This window comes from Mus musculus, chromosome 12 (assembly GCF_000001635.26).
Source record: "Mus musculus strain C57BL/6J chromosome 12, GRCm38.p6 C57BL/6J".
Taxonomy (NCBI): domain Eukaryota; kingdom Metazoa; phylum Chordata; class Mammalia; order Rodentia; family Muridae; genus Mus; species Mus musculus.
Genome location: NC_000078.6, coordinates 25,427,094 through 25,453,267, shown reverse-complemented (window position 1 = coordinate 25,453,267; position 26,174 = coordinate 25,427,094). Strand labels below are relative to the sequence as shown.

At 44.4% G+C, this 26,174-nt stretch overlaps 1 long non-coding RNA gene across 1 annotated transcript in view; it reads right to left on the bottom strand.

The window, feature by feature from the left end:
- Gm36723 overlaps positions 1 to 26,174 on the bottom strand; it is a 115,967-nt gene that overhangs the window by 18,600 nt on the left and 71,193 nt on the right. The gene's annotated exons all lie outside the window — the stretch shown is intronic.

Below are 26,174 nucleotides of genomic sequence, written 5' to 3'. Positions count from 1 at the left end.
ACAACTGGGTCTCTCAAAACTAGTCTGTTGCACGAGTTAAAATGGAAGTGACCAGTCTGAATAGATTCGGTATCTATGAGATAAGCAGCTATTTGCCCACTAGGTTAAAAATGCTGCTAAGAAAGGAAAGGTAATGTCAAGTTCTCCCAAACGCTCTTCCATCTGCTCATAGCACTGCATAAAGAAGCATTTTTGAGGAGGTGACTCCAACAGTAAAGGGCATAAGCATGAAGACCTGAGTTTGGATTCCTACCACTCACATAAAAGCCTGGTGTGGCAGCATGTGTATATGAAGTGCCAGCACGGAGGAGACAGAGATCCCCGGAGCTCACTGGTGACCTGGCATAAAGGGCCCTGTGATGTTCCCCCAGATAATTTCCTGTGCTATTCCTGGACTGATCAGGGTCTTAGTCTGGAAGGATCCAGAATAAGAATCAAATAGTCCTAGCATGCAGAAGAAATCACCATAGAGATGGAAGACATTCTGTATTAAGTGAGTGACAATGGAAATGGGCTGATTTTCTTAAGTTTCCCTTCAACAAATCCAAATCCCAGCATTCAACTCAGCTTTACCTGGTGCTAGCATCTCAGGTGGAGGGTTGCTTGTTCCATTCACACCCCCTAACCACCATGCCACCCTCAAGTCCATTTGGGGATATGGTACCAGAAAGTGGCAAGGTCCGCCGCTTACATCTGAATCCCCATCTCCTTCTCCCCAGTCAGACTCTAAGCTGCCATCTGTGATCCCTACGCAGACTTCAAGCCGGCTACTCTAGACACTCCTGCGCTCTGGCCACCTACTTAGCGAGATGCTCATCAGTACTTTGACAAATTACTCAGCAGCACTTGGTGGGGACTGGGGTGTGCGTGAATGCGTGGGGGTGGTCTCGGATCTACCCCATGTCGCCTGGGGACGCATAGGGCGGAGAAGGATGAGTCCTGGCCAGAGAACAGAACAGAACGCTCAGGGCTCAGATGAGTGACGCTTCAGAGGGAGGAATAGGAGCAGGACTTATGGACCTGGGAATAGAGCTGGTACATCAGAGGGCTCCTAGGCACCCCAAATATCACTCACACCTCCAGCCAGTCATGTTTGGCAGGCCAGTACAGGTCCCATCCCTCTCTCACTGTGAGCTAACCAGAAAGGATCAATCAAGCCAGAGGCACACGTATATGTCCCCAAATCACACGCCTATGAACCTGATGTCCCATAATGTTCTGTTCTCCCCAACTCTGCTCAGATCCTGCCCATTTTCTGAGGAGCATCTGGAAGCAGCTCTCTGTCAGCGCTGTTCTGCGGTTGGAAAGCCTTTGTGCACTCACCACACAGGTTGTTACATCTTTGAAGGAAAGGACAGCCTGCCTCAGTTATGTCTTTCCCATGGTGCCTTCCCACCTTGATCCTGACTTACAGCATGTGATGGGGACTGGAATCTTGGGTCTGGAGCAAATCCAGGAATTAGCAACTAATACACTGAAACCATAAGTTAAATAGTTTGTTAAATGGAGCTATAGCCACAGTGGAGAGGGTTTGCAAGGCCCAAGGACATGAGGGAGGCAGTCAGGGAGTTGTAGAAACCACTAGTGGCTACTTCCACCTAGTCATAACAGTGCAACTTTGGATACTATGAGGCCATTATTACCAGAGGGGTCTGTGAAGAAAACTGGAGTCCTGTGTAGATGAAACACTCAGTAAATTCTGGGAAGCCTATAAGGATTGATTTAATCACTGACAAAACAAGGCCTGAGAGCAACAGTAGGACTGTGTTCTCTCCTCTCCAAGCAGCCTTGTCCCTGACACCAGAGCCAGAACGCTTTGCTGACTCCACACTCCGAGTTGGAGTCACTTGATGTCAAATGATAGCCCATGAACTGGCCTGTCATTGGGGCAGTTTGAGAATCTGGGGCTGTGGTGGAGCTGGGCAATGCTCCCACACTGGGGAGAAGGGTCATCCATGAGTCTCTTTAATTCACTGTACCAGTAAAAGCTTGGCCTGACTGTGTCTGGGGCCATTTCTAGCTGAGAATGCACTGTTCTCCACATCTGGGGATAAGCATGCAGGGCCTCTAAGCTGCCCAAAACCCACCAAGAGGCCTCAGTGGCTCACTGCCTTCCCTTGGCTTCCCCTAGCTGCGTAAGTTGGGTCTTACTTGCACAGAACCACTGATGGACAGTTTCCCCAGCACAAGTCTGAGCCGCTGCAGGCTTGGATTCTGGACAGGTCTGTTTCTTGGCTTGCAGATGGCCCTCTTCTCTAAATGGTCACCCCTCAGTGCACGTACAAAGAGAATGCTCTATGTCTCTTCTGTCTCAAGGACAAACATCATCAACCAAGGGCCCCATCCTGACGACTTTATTTAATCTTCATTACCCCTCCCCCGTTTCCAAAGACAGTTGCATTGTGGGATAGCAGTGGTTCAAGAGTATAACCAGGTCCATCAGGAGCACTGACCCTGCCATCAGCACTTTCTGTCTTCTTTCCTACACGTCCCTCAGTGCAGCCACAACCTTTGTTTTGTCTCTTTCTACAATCTCCAAGGAAGAAATTCAGGATGCAGAGGGTTGAGATAGAATGAGGCCCAAGTGAGATAGGTATCATCAAACTCCAAGCTTTCACCAGAAAAGCCCTGGGTGAGTGGACAGCTAAGCAGAGGGAATTACAAGTGTTCAAGCAGAGAAGTGTCACAGGCTCACTGTTAACACCTACTGGAATATTCCTTCCATGCTCCAGGATATGGACTTCAGAGCCTTGCAAAGCAGGAGCCTGGGAGGATCCCACCCCGCAGGGGGGGGGGGGGGCAATTCTGAGTGAATGGTTCATTGCCAAATTTGAGGAGTCCCAATTTCCAACCAAATTAAATCACACTAAGTCAACAAACACAAAGGCCACCTCTGCAGTTGGGGGAAGAGACCTCAGGAAGGTGTAAGAAAACTAGAAAGTTCCTTAAAAAGAGAAGAAACTTAAAGTATGTGACAGATTATTGAAAGCCTCAGATCATGTGGGCATCACATCCAAGGTTGATTGTCAAATTGGAGCACACAGTTGAGAATTCCTGAAGAGAAGGGAAACCTGCAGGGGGATCTACAGGGAAGGCTTCACAAACGCTGCTGCTAGCCAACAGCGAATGGGAATATAGAGAGAAGAAAATTCGATTCGCCAAAAAAAGGAGGCCACTCAGACACGTCATGGAAGCAAGACTTAACAGGACCTATAACTAGCTCCTACCCAGGCTGGGGGGCCTCAGGCTGAGGAGCAGGGAAAGTGATTATTTTCAGATCTCACTGTCCACTTAGACAGTTGGTAGGAAAGGATTGAACCATAGGGAAAAAAGCTCTCAAGGGAGAAATGGAGGGAGGCAAGCAGATGCAAAGAAATGGACTCACACACATAGAACTACACAACCTAGTCTCATGTTTATTGCTATTTTATTTACTATAGTACATACTAGAATCAACTTTATTGCCATCAATAGATGGATGGATAATGACAATTCTCTCTCTCTCTCTCTCTCTCTCTCTCTCTCTCTCTCTCTCTCTCTCTCTCTCTGTGTGTGTGTGTGTATGTGTGTGTGTGTGTGTGTGTGTGTGTGTGTGTGTGTGTGTGTGTGTGTGTGTGTGTGTAAATACTACAAAGCTTTAAAGAATAAGAAAGTTGAAAATTTTGCAGGAACATGGATAGACTTTGAGTGTATGAGGTAAAGCAAGGTCACACAATCTCAGAAAAAAAAAACCATGTTTTCTCTCATATGTGGAATCTAGTCAATAATGTGTGTGTGTGTGTGTGTGTGTGTGTGTGTGTGTGTGTGTAATACTATCCATTTGGGGAATTATAACATGAAGAGAAGAGAATAAAGTAGAGTAAATATAAGGGGCTGAGGAATGACTAAATGTAGACAATGGACCCAAGTTATGAAAGAGCATAAAGAAAATTGTTCTTCTAGGCCTAGCTCTGTTGTGAAGCTTTTGTTTCTAGTGGTAGACAAATGAATATTAAATACTAAGAGCATAAAATTTAATGTGAAGACTCACAGTTTCTATTTTGATTGTCAATTCTAATTGTATATGAGTTTATTACACTGTATAGTCTTTGGATCTGCTTAATTTTGGTGTCTAATGCCTTTATTTATTTCCAAAGGTTTTATTTAATAATAATAGTAGTAGTAGTAGTAGTAGTAGTAGTAGTAGTAGTAGTAGTAGTAGTAGTAATAAACCATAAAGACTCAGATGGTTGTAGAATGCAGGATCTGCAGTATAGGACTAGACCTATATTGGTTCCCAAAACCTAAAGAAAGAGTAGAGATTTAATAGGAGCTTTAAAGAACTCCCTCTTTCTTGAGGGACTCAAGTCTTTTTTCTTAACATATTCAACTGATTGCATGAGGCCCAGTCACTGAGTATTTCACAGAGAGCTGATTTAATAGTTCATCTCATCTACAGAATTCCTTCACAATACTAGCATAGTGTTTGATTCAGCTCTTGGTAAGATGGACCCACTTCGTGGCTATGCAACAAACCTCACAAAGGGCCTAGACCTGTCTTTTTAACCCTTCACTTAAACAGAGAACCCTGAACTTAGGAAATATTTAGCAAAGGATTGGCATATAGAAAGATGGATGGCTTGTTTGTGGCTCGCTTTACACATTGGGAGAGAAGGTGTCGTATGCTAGAGATAGCCTTCCAGTGAAAATCCATGATCAACTGGTCATGGCACAAAACAAATGGACATCATTGGCAAATGAAAGCACTCAGGCTATTTCGAGCCATCCACTCTGGACCCCAGAGACCATCATCAACCACAGTCCAAGCCAGCTGCCCATCCCTGCCCTGACTCACACCTGGAAAAGGAACCCCACTTGTAGAAGGAAAAGTGAGAAAGGGTGGGAGGGCCAACCTCCTGCCAAGAAAATGGAGGCTGTTGTCTCTGCCTCCGGAAACAGCCTTGGCTGAGAGGAAGCCAGCACAGGTGTCCCCAGGCCTCTGGGTTGCGAGTGTCCCCCAGAATCAGAGAAAACAATGTAAGCCATCCTACTCAGTTCCTAGTAGTCTACAAGCTCACTTATAAATCAGGTAGCTTTTCTTCTGGTCCTCAAATCCAAGTGTCCCTAAGAAAGGGCTTCTTAGACATTTTGTGGACTATCACTGCAGGAAGGGGGGAGGCTTAATGGAACCATCTGAATGCTCCTGAGTGTAATTCAGATGAAAGAAATGAAAATAATTTACATTTTCAATAGATATATTCCAACAACAGAAGGAAAAGCAGAGGCTCAGGGAGGTCAAGGGTAGATTCTACGTCATAGGTCTAAGTGGTAAAGAGAGGGTTCAAGGTCACAGAGCTAAGTACTCCTGGAGCCAGAACCTCCTTCTGGTCCAGATTCAGAGATTCACAGTTTCCACTGGGTCTGCCATCATGGAGGAAAGTTCCAGCCTGGCACACTAATAGAAGCAAGCAGCTCATCTGTAACTCTGGGACATAGAAAATGCTTTCTGGTCTAACATTTGAACCACAGCTTAGATCAGAGATAAATTCCATGATGTCCCCCTTGCCAAAACCAGTATTTATGGCATCTGAGTGAGTGGTAAATCACCAATTGCCAGCAAAACATGTGCTGTCTCTGTTCACAAACACTCCATCACCTCCACCGCTCTGCTAGAATACAGTAGATAGTAAATTAGTTTATTACATTTGAGATAATTTAACCAGCAGGCTAATATATATTACACTAATATGTGTGCATGGTTCCTAATTACAGTGCATTGAGTGGGAATATGTATTAATGGCTTAAGAAACCACTTCAAAATGAGTCCCAACATTATCTCATAATCCAAGTTCATCTTAGAAATGTATGAATATAGAATACCATCTACCTGAGCAAAACTCTACTTACCCACACCAGAATCCCTGTGATAATTAACTTCAAAAGGAGCAGAAAGGGGCCAGGTCTGCAGAGAACAAAGAAAACACGTACCTCTGAGCCCCGTTCATCAAACTTGCAGAAACAGAATTTTATTCCAATTAAAAGATCCTTGGTTTCTTAAATAAAAGAAAAATTGTATAGACCCTTGGTGTGGCAGCAACCAGAACAGTTTTCTCTCTGTGTCTGGTAGATAAGCATCCAGCTCTGACATTCACACTTGAGCAAGGCCAAGTTGAATGTTAAGAATCTATTCTCTTTAACCCTAACCAGTCCACCATCAGCCCATGTCCCCACCCTCTGGGAAGTCTGTGCAGGACTCTGGTGTGTGAGGCAGCTCAAGAGGAGACCTTTTGGAATGGTGTGCTTGATCCAACCTACTATTGAGTGTATACATTTTCCTCTAGATCTAGGACAACACCCTGTGGGTTTAGAAACAAGTGGGACCTTGACAGTGACAGACAGTTGCTTCAGATTGTTCTTCCTGTCCCTTAGAAGGACAGCACCTGTTCCAAATTGTAATCCCTTCCTACTACCCTATATAACCACAGTTACAAGTACATCACTAGGGAGCATTTTCCCTCTAGAAACCTCTTTCCTAATCCTCTTTCCTTCCCAGTACATCCTTCTTGACCATTTTTGTTGTTTGTTGTTTGTTTGTGTGTGTGTTTTGTTTTGTTTTCAATTAACCTGGTTGAGCACAAAGAGTTGGAACTTCAAACTTAGGTACTTTGGCATTAGAACATAGCTTTCATTGCCTTTGCCTCAAGCCTTACACAAAAACGACACAGAGACATCCTGCCACTGTCAATGAATATCTGATTGTCAGAGCAGCAGAGGGCAGGCCTCAGTCATCTCCAGCCCCATGGATTCTAAACTCCACCCAAAACTCAGCCAATAGCAACAGCCTTGTTTATAGTGGGAATTTCTTCCCTGATAGTCTCAGGAAATGTATGTTTCCCTGAGTCCCAATTCTAAGAAAAAGCAATTATGAGAATGAGAAAATCAGAATATGGTAATAATCTCCCTGTAAGAAAAGACTTAGGGATCGGGATATTCTGAGTTCCATGAAAACCACTAATTCAGAGCAAAGTGTGAGCTGGAAGTGCCATGCAAGGACTTCATGGTGGAGCATAAAATCTGTGGAAGCCTGAGGTGTCCCTGAGAAGACTACAGTAAACACAGTCGGCCTTTTACAGCTGTCCCAGTGCTACATAAAGGTACTGTGGTCTGCTGTGCTCCTGGGGTTCACCATTAATGCTGATCAAATAAATATTAATATGTTTGTGCACAGACTATGCTACACTTTCCATAAAGCTTATGGAAGCTGTTCCAAGAACAAAGAAGTTCTGGGAGGAAAATAAACCCTTAAATTGGCAGCATCGACACAAAATTCCACATAAGGCTGCCCACCATGCCAGTAGATGCTTGGGTTACATCATTTGAATAATACCCAGTACCATTCTCTAGTGTTTTCTAGCATTCAAGGATTTGTTGTCAGCTACTTTTTGGGGGGGGGGATAACTTTTCTTATTCAAAAGAAATGGAAAGAGAAGACATCACTGCTGTGGAATCCTCGGCCATGAAATCAGAAATTGACAAAGGATTCCAATTAACAGCATGTTATTGATTCCAATAGTAAAACCTGATGTGGGACCAGGAGACACAGCGCTGCAGCTACAGCTAGAGCAGGCAGTGAGCACCATGGAGTGCAATGCCTGAAGAAAAGGTGTTTCTGTGTGCAAACACACAGCTCTCACCTATCAGGGAATAATGACAGCTTACTCTTGGGTCAACAAGGTGGCCCAGGGGATATAAGCACTTGCCATGCAAGTCTGAACACACACACACACACACACACACACACAGAGAGAGAGAGAGAGAGAGAGAGAGAGAGAGAGAGAGAGAGAGAGAGAGAGAGAGAGAGAGAGAGAGAGACTAAATAACTACATAGTCCAGTAACAGAGATTCACGTTCCCTCAAATACTGTGTTCCAGGATAATATCAGTTTTATGAAGTTTTTATAGTAAAAGAACACAGGAAGTTATAGATCAAGACACTTCCCAAATACATTGGGAGAAACATCACATAGCTTTACTGCCTCTGCTCTTGATCTCAGTTGCTATCTAGGTACATCCTTAATGTTTGGGTTGGTAGAAGTTGGGGGTTTGTACATTCCAAAGAGAATGTACCTGATAGCCAAAAGGATGGATTTTAGGTCAAACTTAGAACTGAGCAATAAATGATTATTTAAGGTGCCAAAGAAAGCCCAAGAAAATTTGGCTCTAGACTGACAGTCTTTCAGCTTGGGCCTGTGTCTTAGCTACTTTACTCTGTGATAAAACACCATGAACAAGACAACTTATAGAAGAATATATTTATTTGGAGTCCACAGTTCCAAAGGGTTAGAGTCCATGATATCCTGGTAGGCAGGCATGGTGCTGGGGCATCCTCATCTGTATGCATTAGGCAGAGAGAGCTAATTGGGAATGGTGTGGGTTTTGGAAACCTCAAAGCCTACCTCCAATCACACATCTCCTCCAAAAAGACCACACTAATTCTTCCCAAACAGTTCACTGAAAACTAACTTGGGAAGAAACAATCAAACATATAAGCCTCTGGAGCCATTCTCATTCAAACTGTCACAGCCTGGAACACTGGTGACTGGTGCCTGCTGAGCTCATCCTCTGCTACCTCTGCTGGTGGCCTGCAGCTGGGCCTCTCCAGGAAGCAGAGTTGGAGTACAAAGGTTTATTATGGAATGACACCTGTTAAGGAGAGAAGGGTAAGGGGACCAAAGGAGTGCGAAAGGAAAGTTGGCAAATGACAATGACAAATGACAAGAGGAAAAGGAAGCCTCTGCTCTAGAGATCCAGGGCAAAGGTTACCCTTGTAGGAGAGATGGCTAAGCCCTGTTCCTACCACTGTATGGGGACATGGGTTGGGCAGGAAGCAAGTCAATTTTTAAAAGGAGAAAAATTTAAAAAGGGAAACGCATAGCTCTAGACCCATCAGAGAGCAAGTATGAACAAAAGCATACACACAAAAAGTCAATAAATTTCCTCAAAGCTCTACCCAACTTTGAACGTGGTACTTCTACAACTGCAAGAGAGGTACCTAGACTCAAGAACATAGCAAATAAATAAATAAATAAATAAATAAATAAATAAATAAATAAATAAATTGTACCCTAACCAGGCCTGGCAGTACATACCTATCATCCAACCATCTGGAAAGTAGAGACAGGAAGACCAAGAGTTCAAGGCCAGTCTGGGAAACACAAGATCCTGTCATAAAAACAGAACACAAGCTAAAATGTACAGAGCCAGATCAGAGGGCATTCATTCTTTGCCCAAATTCTTCTCTATGAATAGTCCAAAAGGTTACAACAAGTTCCACAGAACCATGGGAACTTTTTAAGAATAAAGCCTGCTTTGGAAACTATGGCCTAGTAAATAGAGGTAGACGTTAGTCTGCAGAGGCCAGTTATATTTTTAAATCCTGACTAAATCTATAATACTTAGATTTCTTTCTAGAATGAAAGAGTACAGAAACATTGGCCCCAGATTGTTACATGTGATGTGTGAATTCCCCTGTAATGTGGGAGCCCAATTACCATAATATAAGCAATAAGCCAAATCCATAACACCTAGATAGCAATCAAAACTATTTATTTTCCACATCTCTTCTTGGGATTGGGGTTATTTTCTATTTGCAATGGCTCAAAAATCAGACTCTATGGCTACTTTCTGAAGAGCACTTCTCATTGCAGGCCTAGAATTAATTGTAAACACAGAATCAGCCCCACAGTAGCCTAATTGCAGGTGCAGTTAGAGAAGACCCCTATTCAGAAGCTTGGGGACAGGTTACTCAACAGCAGGGACAAGGATTTTCAAGTGCAATTCTGTATTCAATGCTGTCCACAGTCCTCAAAGTTGATAGAGTGGGCAAGACTCATGGATAATCTCTTTCCAAACTAACTGTGCTGTGACAAAAGAAGAGATGATGTTAGGGCTCACTCAGGAACTTGTGTCAATGAAAAAGTCCAACCTCAGCTAGCCTAAGTTTCTTCAGAAGTCTATACAAAAGGGGAACTAAAATCACCTTGGATACCCTGGGAGTCTTAGTACTTGTCCCATTTAAGCCCATCTGAAATATACCATGCATACATGGTTTTAAAACATATCACACATACATCATTTCTTCCACCAAGATTAAATCATCTACACGACAGGGACAGAAACCTCATGTTCTCTCAAGATGTACAATCTGTAAATGAGTAGATGTGGTGAGGTGTACTCAAGGAAGAGATGTAAAAGCAGGAAAAAAATGGTACCTCGTCCACCTGGAGTAGACGCTAGGAAGGACTTCCTGTGAAGGTAAGCTGTATTAAAAAGATCAATAAACTTTAAGGCACAAGAGAGAATGAGAAAGAAACACCTACCAATCAGGAATAAAGTTCTGTCTACTAATAGTGAATTTCATTTTGTAAGCTATAGGGGGAGAGAGACAGACAGACAGACAGACAGACAGGTCATGGTAGTATATGCCTAATCCCAGGAGGAAGTACAGATAGGCAGATCATTTCAGGATCATTGTTTACTACTTAGCAAGTTTGAGTCTATCCTGGGCTACATGAGACAGTGTCTCAAATATATCAGTAAATAAATAAATATCTTTAATTAAAGTAATTATTTTCTATGTCTTTCATTTATGAACCAAATTTACAGCCTCATACATTCTAAACATCCCCTCTGCCACTTCAGATACAGCCTCAGTACTCTTGACTTTTGCAAAGATTATTCTTCTGAATTAGGGTAAACAAAAGCCAAACATGTGTTTTAACTCAAAAGCCACAGAAATGTGAATACCAAGGTAATAGATTTCAAGCTGAATAATCAGTGATTTTATTAAATATAAATAGATTGCATGCTGTAAGCCAAATACAAAAATTGTCAGACTGAATTTACAAATAGAAAAATCCAACTACATACTTACACATAGGATATTTATAATTCTAATTTTTTCAAACCTTATTTTTAATGATTGTTAAATGCTTTAACCTACCTGTTAGCCCATCTCCCACAAGAGGTAGAAGGAAAGAAAGGATAGAAGAGAGGTGGACCTGTTTAGAAAGGTTCTCTGAAACAATTACGTCTGTGTTGTCTGGAAATCGGCAGTTCAGTTCAGAGGTAGCTCGATCCACTCGCAAACACTTCACAGAATCACCAGCAATCTAGTTCGGTAGAGTCAGGTTGGCAACAGCAGTGACATGTCCTAGCAGAGACAGCCAGGCCTCAGCCTTAGCTTGAGTCAGCAGAAGGAACCTGGAGGAACACTAAGAGAAGTTTTTGGCTGTGCCTCTCTCAGGGAAGCAAAGATCAGAGAAGAAGGGAGACCCACAAGTATTACAAAGCTATCTGGACCAGCAATTCCAAGCTCTGTCTCTGTCACTCTGTGGAGTCCTATTTATACCATCCAAACATCACCTGTTCTCCACATGCCTTGCCTCAGTACAGGTTTTGCTTCAGCACAGGTCTTGCCTCAGCATGTGCATCTAATCAGCCTGAGTCCACAGAAGTGGCAAGAAACTGAGGCACACCACTAGAAGTTTTTTGGTGCACTTCTCTCTATGGCGTTCTGACAAATGTGGTTCAACTATGCAATGTAAGGCGGGCCAATTTATACATGTTACTAGCAAAGAATCCTTTATCACATGTCCTTTCATGTGTTTACATTAGCAGAACATCTCTCCTGTGTCTGCTTCAGTGAAATATTCCTTCATGAGTCTGTTGTGGATGGGCCTGGTGCTGTTTGTATTTTGATGCTAATTCTGCTCTCCTGAAAGGGGCTGCAGAAAAGGAGCGAGTCATACTCAGGTGACTTCTTGTGAACCAATCCCCTAAGGAATAAAGGAGCCAATCACTGGGTGAGTAGGAGGGACTTCTGGGTTGGATGGAGGAAAAAAGGAAGCAGGAGAGAGTTAGGTCCTTTTTGGACAGGGATAGCATGAAGGCAAGAAGTAATTACAAGTGTCTCCTAGTTTCAATGACGGATCCACCTCTGGAGGACTTAGATTTAAAAAGGCTTACAAGTTAGGATTTTAGTAGTTGTGCCCAGCAATTGAGTTACTGTTGTTTCTAAATTAAGTTTGTGTTGCCTTTTCCTTCATGCGGAGGCTCGTCTGGGTTCAAGAGAGAAAGGTATGGCAGCAAAGCATGGGTTTGCCAGACGTGCACCACAAAGGCCATGGGGGTTTTGAAGCATGAGGCTGGTGTGGAAGTGACCCGACCCACCAGTAGGAACTTACGAGCTGAGTGGAGAGATTTTGGAACACTGAATCAGAGTCTCCACGAGATAAAAAACAGGTCAGCCATTGCCCGCCAGTTTGCCAGCACAAGAGCAGGAGTGTGCCAGTTCTTTTTAATATTTCCCTCAACCTGAGTCTGCCTTAGACTTTCACACCTGTGTCCACTTCAACATTCCTTCATATGTTTGCTCCAGCAAAACACCACCCAACTGACTTTCTCAAAGAACTGTTAAGTTCCCACGTCAGATACTGATGTTTAAACGTAAAAAAGAAAGTACTATATGCCATGTAGACATGAGGGAAAACACAGCCACCTGACCTCAGAAATGTTGGTCCACATGAGGCTGGCTTCCTGATGACAAAAGAAATCAGAGTTATAAATAGCTATTAGAAGGGCCTGGAGAGACAGCTTAGCAATTAAGAACACTCTGCTCTTGCAGAGGACCCGAGTTCAGTTCTCAGCACCCATGTTAGTTAGGCTGCTCACAATCTTTGTAACTTCAGTTCCAGGGCATCCAACACTTCCTTCCTTGAACATCTGCATACACATGCAACTACAAACACAGGCAGACATACATGCATATATGCATAATTAAAATTAAACCAAATCTTTAAAAAATAAACACCATTTAGGGATATTGATGGTGGAAGGCTATGAATAACATAGCAGAGACAGCTAGGCCTCAGCAATACGGTATGAGCAATACTAGCAGAGTATATAGAATAACACATCCTGTGAATAAAATATATGTTCACTGCTACTGCAGAGCAATGTATGTGGTAACTAGGTACCCAAGTACCTACTCCAGGTACACACACACACACACACACACACACACATACCTAGGCCTCAGCAGGATTTCATCTTCCATTTTCCCCATCCTTATCTGACCCCCAAGATTAACCATCACAACCATAGAGAACACATTAATTGGCATAGAAGCTGAACCATGTGACTGTGTTCTTCGTCTTCATCTGCTATGACAAAGTTTATTGCAAACGTCTCTCTAATGCAGTGGTTCTCAGCCTTCCTTTGCTGCAACCCACTAGTACACTTCCTCATGTTGAAGTGGCTCCCAACCATAAAATTATTTTGTTGCTACTCTATAACTGTAATTTTGCTTCTGTTGTGAATTGTAAATATCTGATATTCAGAATATCTGATATGTGAACCCTGCCAAAGGGTTCTTAACACATAGATTGAAAACTGCTACTCCAATATATCTCCGCTCACTTCTAAAGCAAAGAGATTGTTGGTGCCTCATGTAGGTGTCTCTGGGTGTGCCTTGTGTCGTCTCTTGTCCTGCATGGTACTGGGAATGTATGCCACTCATGGTTCTGCCTCTATGCCCATTAATGTATTCTTCATCGACTTTAAACCTACCTTCCTCCGACTTGTTTTGTAATATTCTTAGGCTTGGCAATGGTCCCATTGCATGGTGGGAGAGGACATTAAAAGTGTCTATACCACAGACTTACATGGAGCAAATGCAGTTGCCTTGTAGTAGAAAACTTCAGAGTATTAAGTTGCCACCTCCGCATGATTACAAATGAAACGCTTGCTCTGCTGTGATGACCTAACTGGTGTCAGGACTTTCCCCTAAGGGAGACTACTATCCTGAACTCATGTCAGTCCCTGAGGACATATAGTCATATGGAAATAGGAAGCCAGAAGAGATTTCTAATGCCTGTGGCCAAATCAGCTGTTTCTGTGCCCTCTGCACTCGCACCTGTCAGGCACCACCAGTCCCATGGAAAGTCCACCCTCGGACGATGCTCCCAGGGCTAGCATGAAAGGAAGGAAGGAAATCTTTCCCATCCCACCTGACAGGTGTCGGGTACAATGCATGCAAGATGACCCCCTTCTCTCTTCACTATGGAAAGGAACTCTCAAGTCCTGTGATGACAGGCACCCAGGGGTAACACTGCAGTACCCTTCTGAAATTGCTCATATATCCACCATGCTTGAAGGTAGGGTGTGGCCGTGAGTGCCAAGTCAATCAACTGAACACTTTCACCCCCACCCACCCACCCTATTGCTAGCTATTTTCAAAAGAGGAGTGCAGGTGCCCAACTTCCTGTGGCCGAAATGACTGGGTTGCTAGAGATGACTCAGTGACATGTGTCGTGGTTGTCTGACACAGCCGGTGTGCCTCAGAGCCCAGGAAAGGTCCCTGCCCACAAACTAGTCAGTCTGCAGCCAAACAGCCCTTGAGTTCCAGGCACCCGGTTCCAGTCCCCCCCACCCCGCACCCCCTCCTGGAGCCAAGATGGACTCTGTGCACAAAGCAGGTGTGGGAAGGGAGGGCAGGGAAGTAGGCCCCATTGTTTTTATAACAATCCCTTCTCATTTTCTATACTGCAGCCTTCAGTCCATTACAGGCAATTTCCTGGCATCACCCAAGCTTGAAAGGCCAGATCAAAAGTACAGGGTGTCCCAGCTGTGTGGGCCTCACTCAGACTGAACACTAACCACAACCCTTGCAGATAATTTATTCCACTGGAGACACCCTGTGCTTCCTCCCTGGGCGCCTGGCCCTCTGGTCTCCTCCACACTCCAATTGTGGAAGTACTCATCTCCCCTGTGACAAAAAAAAAAAAAAAAAAAAAAAAAAAAAAAAAAAAAAAAGGCTGCTCGGCTTTGGTTTCACACCTGCTGGGCTCACAGGATTTGAAGCCATAGTTGGGACATACAAAGGCTCAGAAAGCTGAATTTAGGTTAACAAACTGTGTTCGTTTTAGTATGTTAGAGGAACCTGAGAAGAGGATGTTGATGTTTGGTGCTCAGTAGGTGATCAAGGAATTAGAGCAGAGGCAGGAGCAGAACTTCATGAGGAGGGGTCAGGTGAGTTCTGGGATGGAACCAAAAAGCAGGAGGATAACTACTGCATAGAGAGATGACACAGGGCACAGATCAAGGACAATAGCCTCTAGATTCTTTAAACAACGTGTGTGTGTGTGTGTGTGTGTGTGTGTGTGTGTGTGTGTGTATGTGTTTGTGTTTGTGTTTCTTTCTGACTGTCTGTCCGAGTGTTCGTATTCACATGTGTATATATGAAGGTATACCTGTGTGTCTTAAGTGTGTGTGTGTGTGTGTGTGTGTGTGTGTGTGTGTGTGTGTGTGTCTTTCTGTCTGTCTGTCCGAGCGTGTGTATGCACATGTGTATATATGAAGGTACACCTGTGTGTACATGTATGTGGAAGCCAGAGGTCAACCTCATTCCTCAGGAGCTGTCCACATTGCAGTATGAGACAGAATCCCTCACTTCCTTGGGCCATTGCCAAGGCTAAGCAGACTGTCAAACGAGCCCCAGGATCTTCCTATTTCTGCCTCCTGGTGCTGGGAATGCAAGCCCAGCATTTTTCACTAGTTCCGGGCTGGAAACTCAGAGCCTCCTGATTCTTTGGCAAGCATTTTAACAACCTAGTTATCTTCTTAGCCAGGAAGAACTGTTACCAACCAAATAAGATAACCAGAGAGTAGAATGGACATTGGGAAACGGCTATGCCTGAAGGCTTTTATCTGATTTTATTCTGGTTCATTTTTATTCTATTGAGGTAGGGTCTCAAGTAGTCCAGGATGGCCTCAAACTTCTGGTCCTTTTGTCCCCACATTCTAAGTGCTAGGATTAGAGGCATAGGTTACCACAATTGCTCGTGAAGGTTGTGTTTAAAACCACAAATAATATAGCTGCAGGGTAAGGTAGTTTATTCCTGTAATCCCAGCATTGCGGAGGCTAAGGCATGAAGACAGAAAGATGGCTTCAGGTGTAATGTCAGCACGGGTGACATAACGAGTTCCAGGCAAGCCTGGACTGCACTGTGAGACCTTGCCAAGAGAGAAGGAGGAGGGAGGGAAAAAGGAAGAAAAGAAAGAGGAAAGGAAGAAAGGAATGAAGGGAGAGAGAGGAAAGTAAGGAAAATAAATCAACAAACAACAACAACAAAACAGGTCAAAGATGATAATTTTCGATCTGAGAATGTAGTTCAGTAATAGAATCCTTGCCTAGGTTATGTTAGGCTATGGAAGATGGAAAGGGTAGGGGGAGGGAGACAGTGGGAAGCTTTTTGTTTTTAACAACATTCTGAGCCTCAAGCTCTGTCACAAAGTCTGCCTCTCCAGAGAGAGTCAGATGCAAGCGCAAAGTTCAGCATTTGAGTTTGGGTTTGAGGTTTTAAGGAATTTGATTTTTGCCAGCTACAAGAGGAGCTGTAATCCATGAAATACAGCAGGTACCTCCTGGGCCTAGTTCTGCATGCCTGCTAACATTTAAAACTGCACTTGTGGTACATAAAAGATTTATAATGATCTCACTCACAAATATAAATTTTGCCCCACACAGCATAGAAAGACCTAGAAGCAGAAGCGGTGAGCAGCTGAATATGAGCCCAGGGCCATAAATCCGTAACACTTGCGGGTTTTTTGGTTTTTTTTCACAGCTCCATCATAAACGTGACCAATTTCAATTTAATTTATGGGATTTTACAGCTAGGTCTAAGAATGTCCTTTGGAAAGTTAAACTTTAGAAACAACAACATGTATTTGGGATTTCTAAGAAAAACATCTACCATGTCAGGTGACACTGATGGGACAGCCTTGGGCAGCCCCTGGTTATGCAAAGTGACTGGGGGAGGTCCCTAAGACTACTACAGCCAACTCAGAGCCCTGGAGGCTCAGAACCATGGGCACATCTACCCACTGTGCACCAAACACAGGGCTCTGTGGAGAAGTTACAAGGGAGACTGACCTTCAGCAGGAAAAGCCTTGACTTTGTAAAAATACACAAATCTGGGTTCAAGTTTAATCATGGCTCCCCGGCTGAATGACCATCACTGCACCAAGGCCTCTGAGTCTCAGTGTCTGAATACGGTTTGGAAGAAGCCAAACAAGATAGCACTAACTCTTCTCAAGTATCAACCCATTGTACGTTCCCTATAGCTTCAGGTGCTTTTTAATATTCCATTTTATATCCAAGGAAACTGAGAAACCCAGAGTTCATGGCTGTTTTGGCATTTATTACATATATATACACACACGTGTGTGTGTGTGTGTGTGTGTGTGTGTGTGTGTGTGTGTGTGTGTGTTGGTGAGATTAACTTAAGGACAATCCAACTGGAACACTACAGCCGTTAGCAGTGCACTTCACTCTACAATACAAGGAAAGCTGGGCGAGGTGATGCATAGCCACCATCCCAACACTTGGGGAATGGATGAATGGATGCAGGAAGAGCAGGAATTCAAAGTCATTCCCCACAACACAAAACTGAGGTCAGCCTGGACTCCAAGAAACCCTGTGTCTTAGTCAGGGCTTCTCTTGATGTGATGAAACACCATGGCCGAAAATTAAGTTGAGGAGAAAAAGGTTTATTTGGCTTACACTTCCAGATCAGTCCATCATTGGAGGAAGTCAGGGCAGGAGCTGATGCAGAGCCCAAGGAGGGGTGCTGCTTACTGGCTTACTCCTCATGGCTTGCTCAGCCTGCTTTCCTCTAGAACCCAGAACCACCATCCTAGGAATGTTCCCACCCAAGCTGGCCTCCCCCAACTCCCAAATGGTCACTAATTGAGAAAATGGATTTCGTGGAGGCATTTCCTCAACTGAGGTTCTTGTCTTTTCTGATGATTCTAATTTGGGTCAAGTTAATAGTCAGCACTTCCTGCCTCAAAAATATGTAAATAGAACCTGCAAAGTGGCTCAGCAGGTAAAGGTGCTTGTGACCAAGTCTGAGGACCTGAGTTGATCCCTGGAATCCATATAGTAAAAGGAGAGAAGCAACTTCTGTAAGATGTCCTCTGATTTCTACATATACACACTGGCACAAAAGCGAAAGTGCCCACACATTTACATTTACTCTCTCTCTCTCTCTCTCTCTCTCTCTCTCTCTCTCTCTCTCTCTCTCTCACACACACACACACACACACACACACACACACAAATACTTAAAAAAGAATGAAAGCTGGGTCTACTTCAGACTATGGCACACAGTGGATGGAGGAGCCAGGATGGGGCGCTTTCTTGCTCCTGTTTTGGAAATGATGTACCATTTTGTTTCTCCCACTGCTGCTTTTAATAATTCATTGTATTTGACCACAGTAAGAAATTAGAATTTCAGTCCAGTTACCGGTCATTAGTACACCTAAAATGCCAGCCATTCAGCCAGGCACACACCCCATCCCCAGATTTGAACATAGCAGCCTTTGTCCGAGCATCCATCATGCTGCCCCATCCTCAGGACTTTTACTATCAGTTATCTTGGGATTTCAGAGGAGGTGTGTCTCATTCTCAAAACGGAGTCTGCATGGATGTCCTCTGAAGTCTCTCAAAGATACTCAGATATTATTCTCACAGTGAGCAAACTAAACCACAGGAACACACACTCTGTCAGTTGCCACCTGTTGGCGACACCAGTACACACCTGACCTTGCTGGTAGTTCAGGATGGAGGTAGCCAAGAAGCAGTGTGGTTGGAGACAATACTATGGGGCTAAGGTGAGATGGGGGTGAGCGGGCCAAGAGTAGACAGGGGAGAGGTACCTGGATTGTTGGGTAGAAGGCTGAACATCAGGAAGAGACTTCTGAGACAAAGGGCCTTGAAACTGGCATACAGCAGGAAGGAGAAGTACAGAGTAGCCTAGAGAAGATAGCCAGCAAGTCTCAGAGGGGATGCAGTGTGTGAGGAGGACAAGAGCACAAAGACTAGGAGCTTCACACGCTACGAACTGTCCTAGGGAGGTGGTATGTTTGGGGACTGTCACTGGGGACTGTCACAGGCTGGGGATGAAGAAACAACACAGAGAATAGGAATGAGGAGGGAACGAGCCATGACAGGAACCAAACATCTCACCAAGATAATGACTGCATTGCTTGTGAGCAAAGTCTCTCAGCATATTCTTCAGTTTTACTACTGGTCCTAGAAGCAAAAGAGGCACATACAAAATGACTGCCCATTTCTTTGTTCTGCAAACAACCCAGGGAGTGTTCATAAAAAGACTTGGGAATCAGTGAGATTCCCAATATGCTCATTGAAACTTCTAGCGTCATATTTGATTTATGGCAGCAATCACACAATGCCAAGGGTCTTCTCTTGTCTTCTCTTCCAACTTAGCCCACATGGGGTAATCATTCTAACCACCAGAAATGGCTTTCAATGGCACCTTTCCTGAGTCTGTTAACATGGCTAATGTACATGTGAGTCTGTGCAAAGCAAAATCCATTGAGCAAAAGGTGCTTGATAACTTGAGGTAGAGAGAGCAAAGAATAATAACTTTTCTACTTGAAGCCTGGGAGTTAATTTCCATGTGGAACAACTTTTTAATAATGTTGGCTACACAGTGGAATTTTCCGGAGTTCGTTTAGTTTTGAGTCCTCTCGAGTTATCATCTTCCTCCTGGCTTAGATGGATCTTTCATCCGTGGTAGCCTTAATATCCCCACTAATCTTAGCAGAGAAAAGCTTCATAATTTGAAAAGAAGAAGTTTAACAAGACACGAGGCTGATTGTTTGCACAAGCAGAATATCTAATTGAGCTATAGTATTCTAAACCATGCTTGCGTGCAGGGAGATAATTTTTTCTTCATTTCCTACTTTATCAGGAAATTAACCTTCATTTAAAACACTGTAGTCTGAAACACTTTTATAGCTGTGCTCTCTCCCTGCTGTTGCTATGAATTTGAATTTTAAATTTGCCATTCCGCTCTTTAAAAATGAAATGAACTACGGCTGCTTTAGGGGCCAGGTGTTTATGATCCAACAGACATCAGAATGTGACCCGGTTCCAAAGCATTGCAACTACCAACCAAGGAGACTATGTCACCCTCTCTCTTCCTTTTGTACCAAATCTTGGTGAAATGAGGGTGCTCTGATTCTGCATAGCAGCCACAGATAATCCCACTTTACCCTGTGGACACGGAAGCATTGGTTCAATGTGACTCAGTGTGTAGAACTCAGTCTGGCCCCAGACAAGCTCTCAAATCCTGAAGGATAACATGCCCTTGGCCTCAGTACCAGTGACATTAGGTAATGCCGTTGATGAAGAACACGCCAAGGACTGACCGCTCATGACACATACACAAGAATGGCCCCAAGTTCATCTGGGGTCACCTCGTCCTGTAATAGCCTAACAAAATACCCAAACTATAATCTCACAGACTGCTGATAGCTCTCCCAGAAATACCATCTCCCAAACATTTTCAGAGCTTCTGAGCAATGGTGGAATTACAGAATGGGTGCACGCTCACATCTGGCATTACAGTGGGTTGAGCTATGCTTCCCTCAAAGTGGAAGTCTAAGTTCTAAACACTTGGTGCCTGTGAATGTGACCTTATTTGGAAATAGAATCCTCAGAGATGACACTAAGTTAAAAGGAGCCATTATTATTAAAAGGGGGGGGGGGCTTGGTCCAATAAGACTAACGACTTTATAAAAAGAGGAAAATTTGGATGTGACTCATTGGAAAAGCAATGGGTCAGCAGAGACAGAGCAGAGTGAGGCTGCCACAAGCCAAGAGGCATCATGGATGTTTGTGTAGAGCTTGCTTTTCTCATTTGCTATGACAGAGCGTGGGGGAGGGGCAGCCAAATGAAGGAAGAGTAGTTTACTTTGTCTCACAGTTCGAGGGCATGGTCCATCATGGTAAGAAAATCGTGGGAGCTAGAATATAATGTTGCTGGTCCCGTTATATCAATAGTGATGAAACAAAGATATAGATGGTGGTATCACTTCACCTTGTTCTATTTCCCCATTTCATTCAGTCCCAAACCCTGTAGTATGGGCTGATGCCACCCACATTCCAGATGGGTTTTCCTCTCTATAATCTAAACCCCTCTGGAAACTCCCTCAGACACACACACACAAAGATGTGTCTCCATGGTGATTATAAGTGTACTGAAGTTGGCAGAGAAGACTGTCAATCATAGCCAGACAACACTGGGAGCTGGAAGAGACTTGGAAGGATCCTCCCTAACCTTTCAATGTGTAACTCTGCTGCCACGCCATTTTTGAAGTCCTGTCTTTCAAAGCTATGACAGAACACATTTATGTTGCTTTCAACCACCTAGTCTACAGTCCTATCATCCTATTCTTGTCTCAAGAAAATGAAACCACCAACACATCTGTCTTTCTTGCCACTCTACTCCAATGTAGGCAGGACTCCAGACTATGAATACTCCCAAATATCTCAGATCCGGTGCTTTGACTGAAGGGCAGGGTATAAAAGAACAGAGCTACTTCCTAGAATCAGAGATTGATCAGTAACCCCATACTAAGGATAGTACTGATGATCTAAGGCAGTGTCCTCAACCTTCCTAATGCTGCAACCCTTTTAAATAAAGTTCTTCATGTTGTGGTGACCCCCCAAGCATAAAATTATTTCATTACTACTTTATAACTGTAACTTTGCTGCTGTTATAAATCACAATGTAAATATCTGACATGCAGGATGTCTGATATGTAACCCGTGTGGGGATTGTGTTCCATAGATTGAGAAGCACTGATCTAAGAGTTGCCTAGACTGCAGGGATAGACAGATCTCTCAATAGACTCTTAACCCAGCTGCTATAATTCTTGACTGAAATCTTCACTCCCTGGGTTTGTTATTACTACATCCAAATGACCTGCTCTTCCTATTTCCTTTCCTACAAAATGCTGGTATCCTTTGGCTTCAGTGTCTCAGAACAGTCCCCCAAATCTTGCCCTGAACTCACAGCCTGAGAGGAGATTCCTAGGCTGCTCTGAAGAAAGAGGCAGTGTGTCCTCGCAAGGCTCTAGGAACTAATTTCTATAGAAGCTGTTGCATCAGAATCACCTCCTGGATTCTTCCCTTGGCCCACTGTGCTACAGCTGCTGTATGGGGAGTTCAGAGACTTGCATACAAGGATGTGGCTGACCAAGAACCACAGCTCTAAAGCCTAAAGCCGCAAGTGCAAACTGCAGCTCTCCTTTAAAATAGCAGCTCTTTGCTTCCTCCTGTGTAAGCACTCTGCATGCATGAAGCGAAGAGCCCTTTGCACCTCTCTGCAGGTCCAACTCTGTTCCACTGCAGTTCTCCACAGTACAGCTTCACACCTAAGGCCAACTCTCACGCTCCCCCAACCCAGCCACCAGCACAGGTGGAGCTTCTGAACTCTCCCTCACTTTCTGCAGCCCTTGACGTGAGAAGAGAGCCTTCATCTCAGGAAGTATCCTTCTGCCACTGTTCAATGAACACTGGATGTTCTCAGTCAGGACAGGCCACACTACAACTTCTGTTTCCCACTGTCTTCGTTTCTTTTCCTATTGCTGGGGGAAAAAATGCCCCGACAAGAGCAAATTAAGAGAGGAAGGATTTATGTCAGCTCACCCTTTGAGACACAGTCTACCACAGTTTGGAAGTCAAGGCAGCAGAAGCTAAAAAGACATTATGGCCCCAGTCAGAAGAAGAACTGCATAAGTGATCCGTGTGCCCTTTTTCCACAGTCCAGGGTCCCAGCCAAGGAATGATCCACATCAGTCCCCAACCAACATATCCAGAAACCCATCTCTCAGCTGGTCTTGATTCTGTCAAGTTCACAAGTAACACTAATCATCATACCTTGTATGGCGGTTTGAAAGGAAATGGACTCTATAGACACATAGGGAATGACACTAAATTAGGAGGTGTGGCCTTGTTAGAGTTAAGTGTGACCTTATTGGAGAAAGCACTTCACTGAGGTGGGCTTTGAGATCTCAAATGCTCAAGTCAGCCCTAGTAGGATGGTCTCTTCCTGTGACCTGCCAATCCAGATGTAGAACTCTGTAATATTTTCGGCATCATGTCTGCCTATGTGTTGCCATGTTCCCACTATATTGACAACAGAAACCCTAAGACACCTAGTATCTATGGAGATATGCAGATACTCTGTATCAGGTAGTTCAAGTGTACTGATCGATATCTATTGTTCCATGGAGACAGATTGTGTAGGCCAGATCGAAGCAGCAGGCAAGTCACAGGGCATCATAAGGTGGTTTATCTATCCTACCCTTGGAGGATATTCTAGACCAGGAAGTTAACAAACTAAAATCTTATGGACAAGTCCAAGAACAGGGTGATGGAATAAAAAGGATTTGACTTTAACTGCTGAGATAGAAAAGGCACTGAGTGCTCTTCTCTGGACCCCAACCTCTGGGAATTTTTAGAAGGCGCTGTCAAGTATTCGGCTCCATAGAACACACCCACCCTCTCTCCTCTGACCCACTCCTCTAAGCGAAGTGCAGCCCACCAGACACTCTTGTGTCCTATGAGATGTCAGTGGAGGTGTCTCTATGCTCATCCAACATAGACCCAGGCCACAACCTTCTACAGGTCATTTCTACATGGTGTCCTCTTCTCTATGTACAATAAGCCACACAAAGAACCCAAAACCCAATACTGTTTGCTATCTACTCAGCCTCCAAGTTCAGTAGGAGCAGCGCTTTATGAGTGTGTTGCAAATGGTCAATGCTGATGGATACGGTGTCCTTACTATTGTTTTTTAAGGGTAAACCCTTTAAAAATGAATGAGTTTGTTTGCTGTTAGGCTATGTAGTATTCTGGGTGGGTGTAAACACTACAGCTGAAACCACAAAGCTGGCCTTCTCTTTGTAAGTGTTTATAACTGAGCCTCAGTATGGTATATATGGGGACAGCCACCACGATCCTCTGAAAAATCCTAGCAGGGACAAGCAGGGGTCCATCCACAGGCAGATCTGAAAAGGACCTCAAGTTTCCATGGGTGATTTCCCTCTGTGAGAAATGTGACTGGGTTTTGTGCACACCAGGCCCAGGTGCCAGATATGGCTTGTCTATCCTCATCCCTGACATATCCTAGACTTTGGTACCACACAAAACCATCCACCGTGGGCATCCTACATGCCCCAGGCTATTTGATACCATAAGCTAAATTTGCACCAGGGCTGACTTTCTAAACAGTGGGAACTTCCAGCTCACATCAGCTTAGACCTCAAGCTTGTTTCTTCCCTCCAGGGCATAGCTGCTCAGAGTCTAGGTATGATGGTCTCTGCCAGCCTGAGACTCTTGCCCACCTTCCTGCATGATCAGGCTACACTGTGAGCTTTCTGTTCTATCCTGCCCTGCTCTGTTCCCCTCCATCACAGAGCAGAGGAATCCACGTCCCATCCCATCAGTTCCCCACACACAATCAAGTCTACATGTGCAGAACCCTGAATACGCTGAAACTTTATCCCATTACTCTGTAGAGGGCGAGAACAAACACAGAATCACAGACTGCATATGCATCTCCACATTCCTGTTTCCATCCATACCAGGAGGCTTTGTCAGGACCTGCCCTGAAGTGCACCATCATGGCAGGACCCAGAGCTCAGGCGGCCTGGCCCCTTTCCATTAGGTGAACTCCCCACCCCCACATACAGATTTCTATTTGTTGTTGAGTTTAATTTGCAAGTCCCTGGCCTCACAGAAGCTAGTTTCTGTTACCAGGAATTTTCCAATGTATTTTAAGTTCTGATCTGATTGTTGTTTTCCTCTCTCCCCAACATCTGTATTTGGCATCAGGATTCACCAGAGATACTCTCTCAAAGCAAAACAGACTCCGTCTGACAGGATGTCTGTTTCAGAAAGGAAAAGGTGAGTGCTTCTTCCTTTGAAACTGTCTGCTAGTCTACAAGCTCAGGGGCTTGCTACCACAACCAGGATGGGTTGGAGGGAAATGCTAAGCCTGAGACCTCTCTTCAGGCTGGTCCAAGCTGCACAGTTAGTAGAAGGCAGCCTCTAAGCTGTTCATCCAGTACCTGACCATCCACGCCCGCTCTGGAGTGTAGCCACCAGCAGCACTGGGCCTGGTTTCTGGAAAAGAGCCGCTTTCATGAAGTCTGGCCATCCTCTCCTGACACCATGGCACGGAGCAGCCAGTGCCAGCTAGACTCTACGTGTCTCGGGTAACGTGCTGACGGGCACACTGCTCTGAGCCACAAGCTTTCCAGCCAGGTTGCTGGGCCAGGCTGAGGGGTGATGTCAGATGTTCCTGCCCTGAGCTGAGCTGGCTTCTGACTAGACAGTAACGTGTGTGAACAGAGCACAGCTTCCCTGGGAATCCTGGAACCCTTCAGGAAGCTTTTATCGACTTTTTCCAATGATTAAAAAAAAAAATAGCTGACCCCACTCATTGCTGCTCACATAGGAATGAAGCAAAAGAGATGGAGAGGGGATGGCTCGGTGCAAACACTTGCCATAGGCACCAGGACCCGAGTTCAATCCCTTCAAGCCCAAAGCCCACATATAAATATCAGACATGACAGTTTGAGTTTGCAAACTCAGTGCTGAGGACTCAGACACAGGGGAACCCTAGGCCAGTCTCACCTAATCATCCTGTTAAAGAAAAGCTGTATGACCCCCAAGGAATCATACTGAAGGTTAGCCTCTGGCCCTCCAAGCACATGCACATATGTGTATCATGCAATACAGACATAACCCACACATACACATATACACATACTTGTAAGAATGCTATGTAGAGTCCATGCTCCCATCTACCCTGATGAGTATAGTTCTTGCCCTTCATCAAAGAAGTTTCATTCTTCAGTAGGTGAAGGCGGTTACAGAGATTCAGAGATTATCAAAAATGCAGAGAATACGTGTCTGTGTGATGCTCAAACCCAATTAATACAGCAGCAGTGCAGGTTCAGAGGAAATCATGGCAAGAGGGTACAGGAAGATTGTAAGAGCCAGGGGACCAGGATGCCTGCTGCTAGACGGTGGACCCATAGACAGGACAGGAAAAATGCACCCATGAAATTCTAACTATGCAGTCACCTAAACAAGAACAGCATAATGCCAACACCAGTTGTCATGCTGACATGGGCAAGGGAGAGTCCACATGGTCCCACCCCTAGATAAACAGCTACGGGAGGTCAGTGCTCCTGAGAGAGGAAATCAGTTTCCTCCAGGGACAATTCCTGCATAGGCAGTTAAATCCCAAG